Here is a 15,798-nt window from a genome sequence, read left to right as displayed (position 1 = left end):
TGGGAGTGTTTTGCAGACACCTATCCCGGGGAGATGAGAAATTGTGCCCTTCTATAAACCATTAAACTGCTAAAACATGATAAAAGGTTACATCAGAGAGTAACTCATATGACATAAAGGGAAACAAAAATTTGATAAAAATAAGCACTTGGTAACATCTGTGACCGTGGGAGAAACACTGAAGTTTCCAGTGTAGGCGATGAAGATGCAGAACTCAGGTGCGGAGGAGATTATGGAATTAGGTCCCTGGTATCTTATAAGTGTGTGAATCAATACTAAATCACTAATGAAAAAAGTCAATCTGAACCACGAAGCCCCAGTAATGCCAGCAATAAATAAATAAACAGCAATTAGGATATGATAAATAATACCAAGAATTACGAAATAGAGCAAAGATAGCTTCTTGATATTTGGTATTGAATTCTGTAAGTTTTCCTGTAATTTGGGTGACATAACTGCATTATTTAAGGGAGCGTTATTGATTACTGTTCATTTTAGGCAGAACATGTTAATATCAGACAAGAGAAAGAATGTAAGTAAACCGAATGAGAAGTGCGACATAACGAATTTAAAAAGGTGAACTGTTCAGTTATGATATTATACCATTTTAATAAATCGTTAATGATAAAAAAAATAAAAATAAACATTGGGCGACTATGTACCTAAAAAAGGAAATGAAATATTTTAGAATTAACCTTGTTTGTATTTGCAATGCTTTTTATTTTATTTTCTCTGATTGTAGTACCAAGGGCATAACACAGTGATTATAAATATATGTTTATGGGAGTCAGGCTATAGCACAACAGGTTAAGCGCAGGTGGTGCAAAACGCAAGAACCAGCATAAGGATCCCAGTTTAAGCCCCAGGCTCCCCACCTGCAGGGGAGTCACTTCACAGGCGGTGAAGCAGGTCTGCAGGTGTCTATCTTTCTCTCCCTCTCTATGTCTTCCGCTCCTCTCTCCATTTCTCACTGTCCTATAGAACAACAACAACATCAATAACAACAACAATAATAACTACAACACCAATGAAAAACAACAAGGGCAACAAAAGGGAAAATAAATAAATAAATAAATATTTTAAAAAACATATGTTTATATGTCTGACATCTTTGAAATGTCATTTTCCCGATTATAATAGCACAAAGAGAGAAGAAGAAGCATCTACTGGAGCACTGTTTTATAAACTATTGGAATTTAGTCACTTTTATCTGAATAAGAGTATTTTAAATTAAAATATCCATGATAATCTTCATGACAACCACTAAGAAAACAGCCCAACAAATAGGGTTTTAAAAACAAGGACATTAGTATGGCACAAAAAAGAACTAAGACATAGTAAGTCAGTCTGGAGCTGGACAGTAGTGCACCTGGTTGAACGCACACAGAATCAATCAGTAATTGAAGAAGAAAGAAACCAGCAGGGGCCAGTTGATGGCACGACGAGTTGCGTACATGAAATACCATGATCAAGGGTGCCGGTTCAAGCCTCTGGTCCCCACGCACAGGGAGAAATCCTCAGGAGCAGTGACGCAGTGCTGCAGGTGTCTCTCTTTCTCCTCTTCTCTATGGCCCCCTTCATCTTGATTTCTCTCTATCGTGATCCAATAAATAAATAAATAATTCATGAAAGAAAGTAATTATACATAGGAAACAAACAGAATAATAGAGGTAAGTGTATGCTTGTCATGAATTATGTGTGTAAATGAATCAAAGCAGTTAAGTAAGCTATAATGCAGAACTGAAACAAACAAAGAAATGATCCAACTATGCATAGCCATCAAAAGGCAAACTTACATTCAAAGGCAGAAGCAGTTGAGGGTAAAGAAACACTAATAAGAACATGCCATTATGCAGTCTCCAAAAGACTGCAAGTAGTAATGAATAGCCTACAAAGTACCCTGTAAGATAGAAGGTGTTATTAAAAGCTGTACATTTTTACTGACAAAAGTATTAATGTAACAAAAAAAAGATATGTAATTATATATTTGGTAAAACAACAAATTTTATAAAAGAAAAAAGTATTCAAAGATCTTTATTTACTTTTAGGATAAAATCCAAACATATAAGCCAAAATGCTGGGTGATGTTGGACGTTCTCATCCTTGCTTACAATTTCAAGTCTTCTCTCCAGTCACTTTGCCTTCTTCCAGTGCTCTGCACATTAAAAGAACTGTAATTCTTTTGGGGTCCAGGTTGGCACATCAAGTTAAGCACACATAGTACTATGTGCAAGGGTTCAAGAATCAGGGTTTAAGGCCCTGCTCCCCAACTGCAGCAGGGACCCTTCAACCTGTGAAGCAGGCCTGAAAGTATCTCTTTCTTTCCCTCTATCTTCCCCTCCCCTCTCAACTTTTCTCTTTTCTATCTAATAAAATCAGTTGGGGAGAAGTGAGGGAGGGGAAGATGGCCACTGGGAGCATTAGATTCCTAGTGCTGGCACTGAGCCCCAGTAATTACCATGGAGCAAAAAACTATTGTAATTCTTTCTGAAGTTAATATTTTCCCTATATGACATCTTTCAAGACTGATCATACAAAAAATTACTTCCTAAAATTAATATTTTGTGTCTCATTAAAACCACTAAAATGAATTCTCCAGATTGTGTGCATATTTTGTTTTGTTTGCTTTTACTTCTAAGTGTACTTATTAACAACTCAGTAATGTTGCCCATTTTACTAAACTATGAAATGCTGGAAGGAAAAACACCTTTGCTAAGCCAGGTGCTAGTATGATATTTAGCACTTACTACATCTACATCAAATGATTGTTTGCTAGATAAATGAATAACAGATGTCACAGTAAAATTATATAGACCACATAGCTTAAAAAAAACAGAAACAGTTTTCCTCTTAGTGTTTGATAATTCTTATTTAACATCTAGGTTCATGATGTATTTGGAGTTTACTTTTGTTAGTGAGGAGATATGGTGGTTCAGAGGTTGCCTTCTTGTGCATCTACATAATTTTTCTGTGAGTATCATATATAATAGACAGCAGTGAGATAAGGTATTCTCTTCTGGTAAGATCAATAATCCCATCTGGTCAACACTCCTCTTTGGTGAATTAACCCTTATAAGCATCTAAAAACCCGGTCTCCAGAAATAGTCAAATTTAAGTCTGTGATTTCAATATATGAATGTGAGGTGCAGTGGAATGCAATTTAAACCATAAATGTAGAATAGTATATTCTGTTATAGTTTATGTGGTAGTAGCAAAGAGGTTCAAAGATGAATTCAGCCTGGATTCATTCCTTTCTGTGTTATTCCATTTCGGAGCTGGTGACTCAGACCTTCCTTGATCTTTGAGCTGATTTCAAGGTCAGAAAAATATGTTGACTTCTCATTGGTAATCCATCAACCAGAAGCTATTTCCCCAAATCCTCTTGATTTATGTAACAAGCCTCTTGTCCCAGTCTGGCTATTATAGAAATAGAAATGTACAAATTAAATGATTGTTCTGCTTATTAAAAGTCTCACTGGAATATACTGGGCAGGAAATAATTTCATCTCTCTTTTCATGAATATACATAGAATCAAAACCAAATACATGTTAGTCAGATTCTATTACCGGTGTGAAGGTGGATTCAATCTATTCATCTAAGACTTTAGAGCCTGAGAGAGGGGAAAAGGAAATGGAGAGAGTTTATGGTGAAGGCACCAAATATTTACATAATACTAAACACTTCAGAGAGAACATATGTGTACTTCCTCTTGAGCAGTAGGTATTTTAGTTCTCACTATTTCACAGATAAGATTCAGAAATGTTAATTTCCTCCCAAGATAATTCAGCCACTAAATCACTGATGGATTATCCTCTAATGCTAGAATCTGTTTTCCCCTGTCACTAAATGTCTCAAAAAAATTAAAAGCTTAATTTTTATTCTGTGTACATTATCTTAACCTAGTTTATCTATTCTCAATAGCTCTGTAAACTGGGCATAAGTAAACCAAGGATAAGAATCTTTTTCAACAAGAAAATTCTGGGCGGGTTCCATCTGAGAGAATTTAACTATGTATTATCAACCTGTCACGGAGGTCCATGGTCAGTGTCAAGTGTACAGCACAACTTGACCCCCAGTGGTTAGCATGCCGTGCTCCTTTCACTTGTCTTGCCACTGTGGTCTCCATGCAATTCTAAACCTTTAGCTCAGGTCTAAAAACCTCTAGAGAACTAAATACAAATACCCAACTAGTTATTTTGCCCTTTGAGTGGTTGTTTGGTCCTTAGAAGAATGCTGTTAGTGTACTGATCATTCATTAGGACAATCTGTTGACATTATATTCCTCCAAATTGTTGGGCTAGTGAAGCAAGAGAGAGATGACCCAGGAACCGAGCTGGTAGCGGCGAGTGAGTTTAAATTATTATCCATCTGAACACCCCAGAGTCGGGAAGTAGCACAGCAGGTTAAGTGCACATGGTGCAAAGTGCAAAGATGAGCGTCCCTGCTCTTCCAGGCCAGACAATGGAAGTGGCAAGTCGAAAATGGAAGTGGCTTGAGAATACCATACATTACCATACATGGTTAGGAAAGGGGTGGAGAAAGGTAAAAGGGAGCTGGGAAAGGTAGGAACTTCCTTAGCAACTGTTGGGAGGGGGCTAACTGGTAGGATTAATAATACCCTGCAGGCAGGGAGGGTCTTGAGGGTAGAAAGAGAATATATCAAATGAGCAGAATAGGGAGGAGATCTTAAGTCATTTGTTAGACAAAGCAGGACATTGATATGTAGATAATAAGAGAGCAGCCATTGTATCAAGGAATGCAGGGTGAAGCAGGGATGATGGCTTAATGTTTTAAGGAATGCCGAGCCCCTGGAGGCAGAAAAATGTAAGGACTCAGGAGACAGGGAGTAATCTGACAGGGAGGCAAAAAACTGAGGCCCGTACCTCTCCCAAGCTCGACCTCAGCAAGAGAGAGTCTGACAGGGACATCCGTTTCCTCAGTTCCCCATTTTTCAATGGGAAAAGCCTCACCACACTCAACCTGGTACTCACAGTATTCCCAGCACAAATAGGGTGTAGATATTTTTTAAATGCAGGGGCACTGTGAATCACATCTCCTTCTCCCCTCCATTTGGCATAGGTCTGGGCTATGACAGGCACTCAACCCTTACACAAAAAATGCATGAAGGTGGTCAGACATATCGTAGAACCACCAACATTAGCAACCTCTCCTTCGTAGATCCTACACTTACGAAATTTAGAGCTGTTAAGGCATTAGCAAAAAGACACAGGCTATTAAGTCATTGAGATAGCTTACATAGCCTCCACTTCATCCTGTATCAATCATGGTTCTCAGGTTGTCTTACTGCAGGCTGCCACAGCAAAATGCCATGGTTTACACCAGGGCTGGGGGACATCTGACCCACAGGCTGGATAAAGGCTACAGAATCATTTCATTTGGCCCTGTCAAGGCACCTACAGCATTTTTTTAATAGCACCACTAAGTACTAATTTTTAAGTTGACAATTTTGTCTATTCCACAAATGATGTTATAAACATGCAAAAAGTCCTGGGCAGAAATAAAATTTCTTCACCCATAGTTTACATGGTCAAGTCAGAGTCAAACATATCATTATAAACAACATGGAAAAGCATATAGTGTGGAACTTGGGCATACCATAAGTGTTTAATAAATGTATATCTGTTCTTTTTACTGCCCCTGTGATGAATATATCTCCTTAATAAGAGGTATGGTATTCATTACTAATAAATGCCTTGGTCCATAGTGTTCAAAAGGATTGAATATTAAACTCTTAGGAGACACTTGTGATCAAATATAGCTTATTATTGATTCATGCCAGGGCTAATATTCTTTTCAGAGTCCTGTTTGTTTTAGGTCTGTACTTTTTTAAAAAATCATTTTAATTTTTTCATTATTCTTTATTGATTTACTGGATAGAGACAGCCATAAACTGAGAGGGAAAGGAGAGAGATAGATAGAGAGAGAGAGCTGCAACACTGCTTCACCATTAGCAAAGCTTTTCCCCTGCAGGTGGGGACTGGGGAGGTCTGTGCTTCTCAGTCATTCCACACACTGAATTCATATCTGGATCTTTTAAAACCACTAATGGTTGCATCTATGCTGAAATCTTGTTTGTTGCACTGTTGAGGATGGAGACAGAAGATATCCAAAATGTTACTTAGACAGACTAGAGAGTTATAAATCTTCACTGATAATTTAGAGGTGTCCTTTCAATGACCCATGCCACCATAGAGGTGAGAGTGGGCCAGTAAAAAAAGGTGCTCCTTCAGGTTCAGGGTCCTTTTATTTAAAAGCCTGATAACCCAGCCATATTTAAGGAATACTGGAATATTCCAATAATTTACTGAAATAGAGTCTTTCAGGTTCTGGCTTAGATATATCTGATATGAGTAATAGTCAATTAGTAGATCTAGGGTGAAAACCAGCATTAATTTAGTTTTTTTTTTTTTTACTGTCCCAGATGATTCCAGTTGTAACTGGGCCTAAGACTTGCTGGTCTGAAGAAAATGGTATCATTTAGCCCATCTGTTTGAACTCACAAAGCACCCATATCTCAACTGATATAAATCAGCATTATAGGTCCACCTGCAACTCAAAGAGGCCCTGCCAAGGCCCTTTGGAGAAGATTTAACCATATGATAAAAGAGGAAAATATTCAGAAAGAAAAATAGTCTCAAAAGTCAGTATGGCATTTAAGCAGACCACCAACTTTAAAGAAGACTAGGAGTAATTTCCTGCCTTCCTAATGAACACTGCACAGTGCCCGCTGTCTAAGACACCAACTGGATAATCTTTCATACTGATTATTTAGGGATGCTTCTCCTGGGGAACATGATTACACTTTGAAGCCCAATTCTACGTGTTGGTAACTGATGTTCAGGCTGATGAAGATTTGCCACAGCGATGGCCGGGCTTCTTATAAACGGGGTGTGTCAGGGATAGTGTACAACTCTCTAACATAAGCCTTGTACTTCTTCAAAGAGTCCCTGAGTTCAAAAGATCTTGTCAGATTGGAATTCTGGGGACAAGCTTTGCTTTGAGTCACCTGGTCAAAACCTCACAAGCCTTTCCTTCCCCTTACCTCTCAGCTCCATTAGAACTGTTTTGTTTGAGTTATTCCGCAAGGACCTTCAGGTAACTGAGCTTGCTGTGGGCCATAAGTAGCCTTCCCCCAGATTCCAGGTGCACATTTTTTTTTAATTCAGTCTCATCCCTAAATCTAAGCTCTGATCATCTCCATCCCTGTGCCTTGAATGTTTTTGCATCAGTCATACCTATATCCATGTCTTGCTAAAAGATATACTTTAGTTAACAGTGATTTGATATCCCGGTAGTTCAGTGTGGGGAACTTGAACACTGTAAAAAGATTGACCATTTAATTAAAAAAAAAAAAAAAATCCCCAAATCCCAAGCATCCAACTCTTCCTAAAATTTTTGATAAGGAAGAAAAGTTGGTTGAAAGATTTAAATTCACATTTCATGTGTCAGTGTCTTAATTAGTCCTACTTTTGGTCAGAACAGCACTGCCAAAACTTGGTGAGAAAAGGCTGGTAAGTATAAACTTGAAAATGATGTTAAGGTTTGTCGGGCTGCGCCGTGGAGAAGAGAGAGAGGAGATCCGGAGCAAAGAGGAAACACAAATCTTTATTTGCACTGGCACCACAGAGTTGGGTGAGAGAGAAACAGGTTGGGCCACACGGAGGCAGCAAAAATGGCCGCCTCGCGCAGTAACCTTTCCTGCATCTAAACACCGAAGTGAAGGGCCGGCAAGAGAGCGAGGTGCAGAAGAAGAAGGGCTTTTATGGGAGCAGCTCTCGTGAGAATGGGAAGGGGGAGGAGCAACCAGAGCACTGCAACCATTGCGGGGGGGGGGGGGGGGGGGGAATAGACAATGCCCTGAGGTCACAACATGGCGGAACAGGCACTCCGAGAATGTCCCAACTCTTGCGGGAACTAGCAATAGCCTGAGGGGACAACATGACAGATGTGACTGCGTCTGCACAATTTCCCAGCAAAGGTTGACCTAAAAGAACCATTTATACCTCCATATCCCCATCTGAACTTAAGGTGATTGTTAATAATATCACTAAAAGGGTCAGTGGAAGATGAATTGTTTCTATTTTTTATTTCCACCAGAGTTATCATGAGACTCGATGATTATTTCACAAGCCCGGTCCCAGTGGCGAATTTTCACTCATTTTTAAAATCTTTTTTTAATTCAATAGGACAGAAAAAAATTGGCAGGAGAGAAAGAGAAAGAGAGAGAGAGAGAGAGAGAGAGAGCTGCAGAACTGTTTCAACACTTGTGTAAACAATCCCAGGCACTTAAACAGGGATCCTTGGACAACATAATGTGTGTGTGTGTGTGTGTGTGTTTAACTGATTTGCCAGAATATGATCCTCATTATTTCTTAACCTATAAAAAATAATTAGAGTTTCCTGAGTTGATATTTATTCCAGAGAATTGCGTGGCTATGGCTTATGGTGATACAGGGGGTTGAACCTGGAACCTCTGAGCTAAAAGCATAATCATTATGCTATTTCCCTAACCCAGGAGCAAATAAGGAATTGTGAAGTGCTTCTGAAGAAAGTTATATATCTTATTTCCAATACTAAATTTTTTTGTTTGATTTGGACATTATTTAGCTATTATCCTCAATATCTTTCTGTCACACCTTCAGAGTCATGCCTCACTCAGAGGCTGAAAATCACGAAGAGTTCTGCACTGTCCCACAGAAATGAGCTTGTAGCTATGATTCACTTTATACCTGACTCCAAGTGGCTCCGTCATTTTCCTCTGTCCATCATCTTTCCTTATTTCTTTTATAAAACTTGTAAATTGCCCTTTTAAAATGGCCTAAATTATGTGAGAATAATGTCAGATTAACAGCTCTAACACACAAGGAAATGAGCAAGATTACAAATTCCCTTAAAATCTAAGAGAAAAAAAATATTCTAATGGACTTCTTTTGATATGAATAAAGATAAAATTCCCACAGAAGGAGTAAGTAAATTCCAATGTTTCTATTCACTTTTTTCTTTTTTATATAATTTTTGTCTATAAAAAGGAAACACTGACAAAAACCAAACCATAGGATAAGAGGGGTACAAATCCACACAATTTCTACCACCAGAACTCCACCATCCCCTCCCCTTATAGTTTTCCTATTCTTTTTCCCCATGGGAGTATGGACCCAGAGTCATTGTGGGGTGCAGAAAGTGGTAGGTCTGGCTTCTGTAATTGCTTCCCCGCTGAACATGGGCGTTGACAGGTAGATCCATATTCCCAGCCTGCCTCTCTCTTTCCCTAGTGGGGAAGGGATCTGGGGAAGCAGAGCTCCAGGACACACTGGTGGGGGTCATCTGCCCAGGGAAGTCTGGTTGGCATCATGGTAGCATCTGGAACCTGGTGGCTGAAAGAAGAGTTAACATGTAAAGCCAAACAAATTGTTGACTAATTATGAACCTAAAGGCTGGAATAGTGCAGATGAAGATTTTGTAGATAGTAGGACTATTTCGGTTCTATTCCAAAGGGCCCATGACTATATGAGTGTTCTTTTTGTTCCCTGAGCCTGACATCTGATATGCAGGTAGACCCAAGTTATTGTCTTCCTTTTTTTATTGATTTAATAATGATCGATAATCCCACTGGATAAGAGGGGTACAATTCCACACATTTCCCACCACCAGATTTACATATCTCATCCCCTCCATTGAGGGCTTTCCTATTCTTTATCCCTCTGGGTCACAGACCCAGGATCTTAATGGGGTGCCGAATGTAGACATTCTGGCTTCTATAATTGCTTTTCCACTTGACATGGGCATTGGCAGGTCGATCCATACCCCCAGGCTGTTTCTATCATTGCCTAGTGGGCTAGGGCTCTAGGGAGGTGAAGTTCCAGGACACATTGGTGTGTCGTCTGCCCAAGGAGGTCAGGTTGGTGTCATAGTAGCATTTGCAACTTGGCGGCTTAAAAGCATTAAGATATAAAGCAGAACAAATTGTTTAATAATCAGGAACGTAAAGGCAAGTATATAGCAGATGAGATTTGAGGTTTCCATTTAGGAAAAACCTAGGAAGTCTAATTTAGGTACATTCCAAGGGACCCATGATTTTACTAATTTTTGCCTGAGCCTGACAGCTAACATGCAGGTGGGCTAAAAGTATTGTCTGGGTAGATGGTTTCAGAGTTGGACATAAGACAAGAAAACTAGATCAGGGCAGAGAGTAGCTCCCAAACATGGGAAAAGTATATAAATACTGTTAAGTATAAACCCCATAAATCTGACCTGGGGCCCATATTCCACAAGGAGCCTGTGTAACCTCTGCATCCCTGTAGGTCTGAGCTCACATTCTATGGCAATAACTGGGAACATTCTAGGCTGCACTCATTTCAGGACCCTTATTCCACATAAAGAGACTCCTTACAGAATAAGAGATCTTATTATGCCATACATCAGGCAAGAGGCTAATAACCTGATTGTATAAAAAGTTCATCAGACTCAGCAAAAATAATTAAGTAAAAAATAAAAATCACCCCACCCAAAAGTGGGGAGAGAATATAAACAGAATATTCAACAAAGAAGTGATCCAGAAGGCCAAAAGACATATGAAAAAATGTTCCAAGTCACTGATTGTCAGAGAATGCAAATAAAGACAACAGTGAGACACCACTTCATTCTTGTGAGAATGTCATACAGTAGGAAAGGTAACAGCAGTAGCGCAGCGGGTTAAGCGCAGGTGGCGCAAAGCACAAGGACCGGCATAAGGATCCCGGTTCGAACCCCGGCTCCCCACCTGCGCTACTGCAGGGGAGTCACTTCACAGGCGGTGAAGCAGGTCTGCAGGTATCTATCTATCTCTCCTCCTCTCTGTCTTCCCCTCCTCTCTCCATTTCTCTCTGTCCTATCCAACAACGACAACAACAATAATAACTACAACAATAAAACAACAAGGGCAACCAAAGGGAATAAATAAAGTTTAAAAAAAGAGTATTATCATGATATATTAAAGGTGCAAAGATCATTTAAAGATAATAAATAATAAAGTTTTAAAAAAAAAGGTAATAGCAGCAACAAATGCTGGAGAGGTTGTGTGGACAAAGGAACCCTCCTGCACTGCTGGTGGGAATGTTAACTGGTCCAACCTCTGTGGAGAACAGTCTGGAGAACTCTCAAAAGGCTAGAAGTGGACCTACCCTATGACCCTGCAATTCTTCTCCTGGGTACATATCCTAAGTCAGACTGGAAGCAGGTGAGAGACTGAGAAAGGGCTGACTGCATATACATACATACACAACTGAATACTACTCAGCTATTAAGAAGGATGAATTCACCTTTTTTTCACCTCATTTTGCATGGAGCTTGAAGAAATCAGGTTAAGTGAGATAATCCAGAAAGAGAAGGATGAATATGGGGTGACTTCCCTCATAGACAAAAGGTGAAATAAAGAACAGAAAGAAGAAACACAAAGTAGAACTCGGACTGGGTTTGGTGTATTGCAGCAAAGTAAAAACTGGCAGTGCAGGTAGGGGAACTTTCAGGTCCTGGGGCAAGAAGGTGGAGGAGAACCTAGGCTGAAGGTGAAAATATTTTGCAGAAAACTGAGAAATTTCACACATGTATCAACAATTGTATTTACTGGAAAATATAAGTTCCCCCAATAAGAAAATGAAAAAAAAATAATAATTAGCAATGGTCTATTACTGTGACTATGGACTGTAAATACAGACTGACAGGGACTCAGAGATTACATGTGCTCTTGTGTTAAAATACGCCCAGAGGGATAAAGAATAGGCAATCTATCAAGGGAGAGGGATGGATATGGAGATCTGGGGGTAGGCAATGTGTGGAAATCTTCCCCTCTTATCCTATGGTCTTGTCAATGTTTCCATTTTATAATTTAAAAAAATATGAATAAATATAGACCCTGGGTCAGATGGACGGGGTAAATAGTTAATTGTGTTTATATATTTTCTCCAAGTTTGGGAGCTTTCTGCCTTGATCCAGCTTTTTAGTTCTATTCTCAACTCTGACACCATCCTCCCATACAATACTCTTAGTCCATCTGATGTTGCCTATCAGGCTTAAGCAAAAATTGACCAGTCATGGGCCCCTAACAACACACCTAAAATAGACTTCCTAGCTTCTTCCCATCCTAAGATCTCTATTCCCAACTGCTCTGTTCCTACTTTATGGTTCATACTCATTAAACATTTTGTCTTGCTTTATATTTTATTGTCTTTCAGACACCAGGTTGAAGACTACTATGATCCTATCCTGACTTCTCTGGACAGATGACTTCACCAGTGTGTCCCAAAACCTCACTTCTCCAGAACCATACCCCACTAGTGAAAGACAGAAACAGGCTGGGGGTATAAATCTACCTGCCAACATCCAAGTCCAGAAGGGAAATAGTTATAGAAACCATAACTCCCACCTTCTGCACCCACAAAGAATTTTTTGATCCATACTCCCAGAGGAGAAACGGAATTTACCTGTGAAAGCTAACAAATTAGAAACTATTACTTTGATGTTAATAAGAGCAGATTTATCTACAAATTAAAAAATAAAATAAATTATTTTTAAAAAGAAATCATATACTATATCAAAGAATTCTACAGAAGGGAGGCAGGAGAGGACTACAAACAGGATCTTGTGGGGGAAGAAAACAAATTGGTGGAGCATGTGATGTGCTGGCACCTAGTTTAAGGAGATATGACATGGTCCATCTGTGGCGATCACAGTCATATAAAATAACAATTGCCAAACAAATAGGTTTATTAAAAATAATAATTGAGGAGAATTGGTGGTAACAGACCAGTAGAATGCACATGTTTTCTTACATGAGGACCTAGGTTCAAGCCTAGGTTCCTACCTTGAGTTGACACTTGATGATCAAGCAGAAATAAAACACTGCTATTCTCCCTCCTTGTCACTATCTCTCTATCCTCTCACTCCCTCTTTACCACTCTTTGCCTCACTATCAAAAGAAACAAATGACACTAGAGCAGTAGGCAGCTGTGCAGTCACTGAGCCCCACTGATAACCCTGATGGCAAATAATAAAAATAAATATATTAAAATAAAAAAATTTAGAACAATCCATTGCTATATTGTTTCTTTTCCTGTGTTCTTTTGTCATTACTTGATATGAGAACTGGGGCAATTTCTCCAGTTTCAATGACCTACTCTGAAAATGACCACATTAAGAACTTAAAGAGGCAAATACCTGATGCATGCACGCATGCATGTGTGTACACACATGTATAAACTTATGGACCCTTCTCTTTCAAGTACTTTAGATATTCTTATACAGTGCTACAAGGTACAACTCTATGTATGGCTGCATGGATTCATGGATGTCCCATTACCTCCACTGGAAACTTCTCTCTTTATCCCTCCAGGAGTATGGATCACAATTCTTTAGGGGGTGCACAAGGTGGGAGGTCTGGCTTCTGTAATTGCTTCCCCACTGGATATGGGTTTGGGCAGGTTTATTCATCCCAGCCTTTCTATCTTTCCCTAGTGGAACAGGGTTCTGGAATAGGGTTCTGGAGCAGTGAGACTTTGAGACACATTAGTGAAGTCATCTGAGGACAATTTTTGCTGCATTCCACAGGGTCTCTTAGTTAGTCTTTCCATTTTCATTGTTAAAGGAGTTTTTAGGTTCACTTTTCATCTCTACAATGACTCAAGTCTTATTCAGCAGTGTATTGTTCAGTCTCCATAGTTTGGGGGAATTTCTTTGTTTCTTTTTGTGGTTGGTTTTTAACCTCAATGTGTCATGGCCAGAAATGATACTTTGTGTCCCAATATATGATCAGTCCTTTTGAATGAAATAATGTAAATGGGAATTTGAAAACAATGTAAATGGGAGGGGTGACATTTTCTTATTATATCTGTTAGGTTCATCTTACCTTTGACTTCAGTAAGTACTTGCATTTTCTTGTTGATTTTTTTGTCCTGATTATCTGTCTCTTGCTCTGAGTGGTGTGTCGAGCCCTCCTACTAATATTGTGCATCTGTCAATATCTCCCTTGAGGTAAGTAAGTACTTCAAAAAATATTTGGATCCATAAATATTGGCAGCATATATATTAGCCATGGCTAGGTCTTCCTGTTGGATTGATATTCTGACCAATATATACTGTCTATGTCTGTCTCTTTTCACCTTCCGTGCCTATTTACTTGCTATTATAAGATTTGTTTCTGCCCTTTTGTTTGCAGTATTGCTTGGAATACTTTGTTCCAGCCTGTCACTTAGAATCTGTTTATCTTTCTTTTTATGTGTGTTTTCTGGAGACATAGAATAGATGGGTCTTGCTTTTTTCATCCATTTAATCACTCTGAATCTCTTGATAGGTAAATTTAAGCCATTTATACTTAGGATTATTATAAATGTAGTTTGCTTATAGCCATTCTGTTTTTTTTTTTTCTCCATGGTTTTATGTTTCTGCTGACTCCTTTCTAGTTTGTTATTCTATGTGGATAGTGTTCTGTAATGGTTTTGCCTACTGTATATATGTTTCCTACATGTCTTTGTGCTATATTTTATTTTGTGGTTATTGTGTCTAACTTCTAATATCTATAAGAGTCTTTTCTAAGTTGGCCTTGGTTCAGCAACATTGGGCTGAGTTGCTGTTTTGCTCTCTTTTTTCATATACCTGTTTTTCCCTGTTGTAACTGTGCTTATGGTTCTGTTCTGCTACTAATCATCTCATTAAAAGTTGGAATTTCCATTAGAGAAAGGTAGGGAAATACTGGGGGTATCAGTTAACCTGTCAAAGCTCATGTCCAGCAGAGAAGAAATTACAGAAGCCAGACCTCCCACATTCTGTACCCCATAATGATCCTGGGTCCATGTTCCCAGAAGGATTAAAAAAATAGATAAATTTACAGTGGAGGACATGGGATAAAAAAAAAAGAAAAGAAAAACTTTGGTGGTGGGAATTGTATGGAACTGTACCCCTTTTATTGCATAATCTTGTCGATCATGATTAAATCACTGATAAAAAAGTTTGAATCCCTTTACTTCTTCTTTTCACGTGGGACTTCTCTTAGTAATTCTTACAAGGCAGGAGTGGTAATGAAAAATCCCTTTGGCTACTGCATGTTTGAAAAACTCTTTTTTCTCCCTCATATTTGAAGGATAACTTAGCAGGATACAGAATTCATGGCTGACAATTCTCCCCCCCCCCACACCTCAATGTCTATAACCAAATTTATTCCTGAATACCAGGAGGGGGAATCAGGGCCATGAGTCACAATAATATACTATGACAGCCTTTTGGTCAAGTGCCTGCTATGGGTTGGGTAGGCACTGGATTTGACATAGCTGCAGGTTGGCTATTCTTTTCTTTTCTTTTTTTTTTATTTAAGAAATGATTAATTAACAAAACCATAGGGTAGGAGGGGTACAACTCTACATAATTCCCACCACCCAGTCCCCATATCCCACCCCCTCCCCTGATAGCTTTCTCATTCTCTATCCCTCTGGGAGCATGGACCCAGGGTCATTGTGGGTTGCAGAAGGTAGAAGGTCTGGCTTCTGTCATTGCTTCCCTGCTGAACATGGATGTTGACTGGTCAGTCCATACTCCCAGTCTGCCTCTCTCTTTCCCTAGTAGGATGGGTCTCTGGGGAAGCTGAGCTCCAGGACACATTGGTGGGGCCTTCAGTCCAGGGAAGCCTGGCCGGCATCCTGATGACATCTGGAACCTGGTGATTGAAAAGAGAGTTAACATACAAAGCCAAACAAATTGTTGAGCAATCATGGACCCAAAGCTTGGAATAGTGGAGAGGAAGTGTTAGGGGG

At 39.3% G+C, this 15,798-nt stretch overlaps 1 non-coding gene across 1 annotated transcript; it reads right to left on the bottom strand.

Annotated features, from left to right (window-relative positions):
• Positions 1-15,187: 15,187 nt before the first annotated feature.
• Positions 15,188-15,323, bottom strand: LOC132542903 (small nucleolar RNA SNORA5). Its single transcript, XR_009553869.1, has one exon. It is a non-coding gene; the product is annotated as a small nucleolar RNA SNORA5 (small nucleolar RNA).
• Between the last annotated feature and the right edge of the window lie 475 nt (positions 15,324-15,798).

Source organism: Erinaceus europaeus, chromosome 1 (genome assembly GCF_950295315.1).
Source record: "Erinaceus europaeus chromosome 1, mEriEur2.1, whole genome shotgun sequence".
NCBI classification, from domain to species: Eukaryota; Metazoa; Chordata; class Mammalia; order Eulipotyphla; family Erinaceidae; genus Erinaceus; species Erinaceus europaeus.
This window is presented reverse-complemented; position numbering and strand designations above follow the sequence as displayed.